Below are 6,000 nucleotides of genomic sequence, written 5' to 3'. Positions count from 1 at the left end.
ATGCCCGTGGGAGGAGAAGGTGGGATTGTGCAGGAGAAGGAGGAATAGCAGAAGGAAGAGGAGTGTGAGGAAGAGTGGGGACACCGGAGGAGGAACAGGAAGAGGAAGCAGCACAAGGTTCCACCTCTCCCTGTATCTGCAGCCTCTGACCCCAGCCCCAGGAGCGTTGCCCCCCCCCACATGCAGCAGGTGACAGGGGATTAGGATCCACAATTTTCCCGGGGGTGAATCTTGGTGTTTCTGAGCTTTCTTGGGCTAATTGTTGGTGCTTTGTTTTTTTGTGGAGGCTGAATCTTTATATTTGGAGGGGGCTTTTGCTGAATGTTGATGTTTGGGAAGTTATTGATCTGTGTCTTGATGTTTGGAGGACTTTTGTGCTGAATTGTGGTGTTTTGGAGGTTCTTAGAGACACAAGATGCCCAATGACCTAATGAGATGAACTTGGGCAAGGAGGAACTCCCAGTCCAAGGCACTCTCATCTTGTTTTTTTCTCCAAACCAGGATTTTTCATTCCTAGGGCGTGTCTGGATGGAGGAGGAGGAAAAGCCCTGGAGATTCCGCACGAGGAGGGGCTGCAAACCCAGCCCAGGGAGCTGCAGGGAGGAAAGAGCCCCCCCTGAGCCAGGAAGGCGGCCAGAGATCCAGCCAGAGCTCAGAGCTGGTGGAGAAGCCTCATGGCAGGGAGAAGCCCCACAAGTGCTTGGAATGTGGGAAGGGTTTTAGTCGGAGCTTAGATCTGATCCAGCACCAGGTGATCCACACTGGGGAGCAGCCCTATGAGTGTGAGGAATGTGGGAAGCGTTTCAGCTGGAGCTCCAGCCTCAGGCAGCACCAGGTGATCCACACTGGGGAAAGGCCCTTTGAGTGTGAGGAGTGTGGGAAGAGCTTCAGCCACAACTCTGTCCTGATCCAACACCAGAGGATCCACACTGGGGAAAAGCCCTTTGAGTGTGGGGAATGTGGGAAGAGCTTCAGGCAGAGGGGCCAGCTGATGCAACACAAGATGATCCACACTGGAGACCGGCCTTATGAATGTGGGGAATGTGGGATGAGCTTCTGCCAGAAGGGGAGCCTGATGCAACACCACAGGATCCACACTGGGGGAAAGCCCTGTGAGTGTGTGGAATGTGGGAAGAGCTTTAGATACAGCTCTGGCCTGAGGAAACATGAGAGGATCCACACTGGGGAACAACCCCATGAGTGTGGGGAGTGTGAGAAGAGCTTCAGCATCAAGTGCCAGCTGACGGAACACCAGAGGATCCACACTGGGGAAAAGCCCTACAAGTGTGGGGAATGTGGGAGGAGCTTCAGAGGAAGCTCGGCCCTGATTCGGCACCAGGTCATCCACACGGGGGAACGGCCCTACACCTGCTTGGAATGTGGGAAGAGCTATGGGTGGCACTTTGACCTGAGAAAACACCAGGGCACCCACACTGGGGAGAGGCCCTACAAGTGTCCCCAATGTGGGAAGAGGTTTCACAGGAGCTCCGATCTCCTCAAACATCAGCGGAGTCACACCGAGGAGAGGCCCTTCTGCTGCCCCAACTGTGGGAAGGGCTTCAAGCAAAACTCCACCCTCACCCTGCACTGGCGCATCCACACTGGGGAGAGGCCCTACGAGTGTGGGGAGTGTGGGATGAGATTCTCATTGAGCTCAACTTTCACCCAACACCAACGGAGGCGCCACTAAGGGAAGCCCTGTGAGTGCCCCAAATGTGGGAAGAGCTTTGTGCGCTGCTCCAGCTCCATCCTCCATGAGAGGATCCGCATCGGATGATCCCCAGTGACCCCATTGGGCAGAGCCCTGATGATCCGTGGTCCTGGTGATCCAAGTTGGAAGGCATCTGGCTGGGGGGCTCCACATCTTCCTGGTTCTCTGAGGGTACCTAGATAAACCCAGCAGCAGGAACCTCCATCAGGACGCAGGCCTACAATGGGAATTCCTTGGGAAGAGCAGATTTGTCAAATTTCAACCCCATAAAATCTTTTGCATTCAATCCTATCTTCTGGTGACATCAAGGAGTACTGAATGGTCCCTGAGGTATATTCTGGGTTGACTATTTGGTGCTTGTATCCCCAGTCTGTTCTGTTTATGCTGAATAATAAGTTTTACACCTTCAAGACCTGTCCTGAGAGTGAAGGGGTAGAGAAGCAGCATGCAGTTTGTTTTCAGAAACTGCACTTGCTCCTCCACATTCCTGCTCTGGGACTGTGTTGTCTGCGGATGGACAGACAACGGGACAGAGCTCTCCTTTGCTTCTAGTTAGTTTTAGCTAGCTGAACCAAACAAGTTCCTGAACTGTGGTGTTTTTTCCCCTTTTCTTTGGACCTGTTTAAACCTGCTCTGGCCTGAACACCAGAAGAGCACAGGCAGCTCACACCTGTGGCCCACCGGGCCGGGCCTGGGCCGCGGCATTTCCAGCACCAGAAGGACTGATAAGGGACTGAGTGAGCTGAGCTACAGCCGACAGAGGGACTTGGTGAGTTTGTCTCTCTTTTAGAGCAGCAAGAGGTTTTACTGTTTTGTTGTCTCAGTCTCTCTGCAAGCCTCTCAGGAGCCCCTGGGCCGGACCCGAGTCGGCAGACACTGCGGGGAGCAGCCCCAACACGGCCGACAGCGGGGAGACACTCTCTGTGCCCCGAGGGTGCTGAGGGCACTCAGGCTGGTTGCCTTCGCTGCAGCAGAGACGGCAGAGACATCGGTAGAAGAGAAAGGGCCGACTCCCAGCAGGGGTTAATCCAATGTTTTATTAAGGAGTCCCGAAGGAGCTCCTGCCGAGAGCCCCGGGGGCTGTCCCAAGGTTACATTTAAAGGGAGGTGGAAACCAAAAGTAGATAACATTTTACTAACCAATAGGTATCTCTGGGGGATGGGTGCTGGGGGAATAGACACACAGAACAGCGTATGGGGCAGGACTTGGGGGGCTGACCCCTAGCCTCTGGCTAATCACTCGATAACTTGGACCGAAACTTCTGGATAGGGGGATGGGATGCTGAGTGATTGACAGAGAGCCAGGGTGGGGATTTGGAGATGATCTCATCCCGGGAAAGGGATAACACAAGTAAAGGGAGGGGGGTACAGTCTGGGATAAACCATTTGGGAAAAATATGGGAATACAAAACAAACTACTTCAAAGTATTACAAAATATAAAAACACACTACAACATTTTGTTATCTTTATTGAAAGATAAAAATATCCATTCCAGAATATGCAGTTGATCTTCCCAGTTATCACTTCATTGACACGGTATTCCACACGGTATTTCATGGTCCTTCAAAATAAACACTTGAACACCAACATAGGTATCTAATCTGTTAACAAATGTGTGTGGTAAGGCTAATTCAATTTCTTCTAGGGTCTTTGCTGCTGGGGTCAATTGCCTCTCATCAGTAGAGGAGGTGGTGCCTGAGAGCAAATCATGCAATAGTTGCATCTGATGATTAGTTATGCCTAAATATGATCTAATCCAACCTATTAAACCAACCAATTTCTGTACATCAGTAGCAGTTTTAACATCAATGTCTCACTTCACAGGTTGAGGCATAACTTGAGTGTTAGTCACTAACATACCAGTATTTCCAAGGCATGTGTTCCTGCACTTTCTCTGGGGCAATGATCAGACCAAAAGCTTTCAAATTTGTTACAGCACATTGTTTAAGAGCTGATAACTGTTGTTTGTTATCAGATGCCAACAAGATATCATCCATGTAATGATAACAGTAGCAGTTATTAAATTGCTCCTGCACTTTTGACAAGACCTGTGCCACAAACCATTAACAAATAGTTGGCGAATTTTTCATGTCTTGGGGAAGTACCCTCCATTGATATCTTTTATTGGGTTCAGGGTTCAGCATGATTATGGAAGGCACAGTAAAAGCACATTTTTCTTTGTCTTGCTCAGCCAATGGAATAGTGAAGAAACAATCTTTCAAACCAATGACAACTATTTGCCATTCCTGTGGAATCATTGTAGGTGTAGGAAGGCCTGGTTGTAAAGCTCCCATTGTTGCCATTACAGCATTTATCTGCCGTAAATCATGTAAAAGTCTCCATTTTCCCGATTTCTTTTTTATTACAAAAACAGGGGTATTCCAGGAATATTTCAATATTTCCTGCTTGAAATTGTTCTGTGACTAATTCTTGCGGGGCAGTAAGCTTTTCGCTAGTAAGGGGCCACTGGTCAACCCAGACAGGTTTATCTGTCAAGCATATCAAGGCTACAACTGGACATTCATTGCCCTGCATCACAGTGGCCCCCATTAAAAATCCGTAGTAATTTTGACACCCCATTGAGATAAACAATGTCATCCCCACAAACTTTGAGGAGCATCGGCAACATAGGGTCTGATGTTAGCTTGTTGGCCATCAGGATGTTTCACATTAATTACAATGGCTGACAGGCCACCTGTTGTAGCACCACCCAACCCCAGAAGTCCAAAACTTGCATGAGTGAGAGGCCACGATTGAGGCCAGCAAAGTCACGAGAGTATTGTGACATCTGCTCCAATGTCAATCAAGGCTGTTACTGATATGGTTCCTGGATGACATCCACTGGCGGTGAGGATGCATGTCTTTTCTGAATGGTTCTCCGTAACTTTCTCAGCCCAGAACACTTGAGGTATCCCTGTTGATCCAAAACTTCCTGTGCCACGACTTCGGTCCACTGTATTTGGAACAGAACTCACAATAGGTACGAGTTGAGCAATGCAAGTTCCTTTCTGAATAGTGACAGGAGGGTCACAAATGGGTACCATAGCATGAATCTGTCCTAAATAATTAGCATCAATAAGCCCTAGATGCACATGAATACCTCTAAGTGTAGTTCTTGATCTTCCCATCAAAAATGCACTCAATCCCCATCCTATTGGACCATAGGCATCGAGGGGCACTTTGCACATTTCTTTTGTCAGAATGGTTACTGTGTCAGCGGTGGGTATATCAATCCCTGCAGACCCACTTGTTGCCCCTGAGTATTGTTCACAAATGTTTAGCTTTGCAGTGCTGGGGAGGCCCGCATTTGCTGCTGTGGTTCTTGGGGTATTTGTTTTCCCACATGCCCCTTTGTGCTCCTCTTCTTGTTTCCCTGCAACAGCTGACCATTTGCATGATATTTACTCCTGCATTGTTTAGCATAGTGCCCAAATTTAGCACAATGGTTGCACATAACGTTGCTGCTTGCATTTGATTTAGATGTTATTTTCTGGGTATTACACTGTGCCATTACTTGCCCTTGCTGTCCACAATTATAGCATTTTGATGTAGGTCTTAGAACTGCAGCAAGAGCTGCTATTTTATGCTCTACTGAACCAACTTTCAAGCAAGCAGTCATCATTTGAGGCAATGTGGGTTCCCCAGGTAAAGTGTCAATAATCTTTCTGCAGCCTGAGTTTGCATTTTCTTTAGCCAAATGTATACAGAATTTGTGTCGCAAAGATTCATCATCTACCTGTTTTTCAATGGCTGCAGCAAGCTCTTCCACAAATTGCAAAAATGGTTTTCTCATCCCTTGTTGTATAGTATCATATCTCTGTTTTGGAGCTGCCATTTCCATTGATTTAATTAAAGCACTCGTGCCAATTTGCTGAGCTTGTGCCAAAATTGAAGGATCCCACCTTGCCTGTGAATCTGGGTTAGCAAAAGGCCCAGTGCCCAGTAGGGCATCAACACTCACAGCATGATGAGGGTCGTGTTGAGGCAACTGCACATTTGTTACAGCTGTGTGCTCAGCCACTCGCCTCCAAGTGTCTTGAAATACACCGTATTGTACTGGCTGGAATGAAATAGTAGCAATATGCATGATGTCATAAGGTGCAAGCATATCTGCATTAATTACACATATTAATTGCATTACCTCTGAGGAATTAATGCCATACTGAGCCACTTTGGATTGGAGATCTTGCACAACCTTCCAGGCAAAGATGTGATGACTGTCATCCTGCCCTGTTCCAGGAGCTGCTTTAAAACCTGGAAAAGCCATAGGGTTATCACAGGCAACATT

At 48.1% G+C, this 6,000-nt stretch overlaps 1 pseudogene; it reads left to right on the top strand.

The window, feature by feature from the left end:
• LOC129132018 (uncharacterized) overlaps positions 1-6,000 on the top strand; it is a 234,639-nt pseudogene continuing 228,639 nt past the window's right edge.

This window comes from Agelaius phoeniceus, chromosome 27, assembly GCF_051311805.1.
Source record: "Agelaius phoeniceus isolate bAgePho1 chromosome 27, bAgePho1.hap1, whole genome shotgun sequence".
In the NCBI taxonomy this organism is placed as follows: Eukaryota; Metazoa; Chordata; class Aves; order Passeriformes; family Icteridae; genus Agelaius; species Agelaius phoeniceus.
Note: the sequence above shows the minus strand (reverse complement) of the source record. Positions and strands in the feature narration are given on the sequence as shown.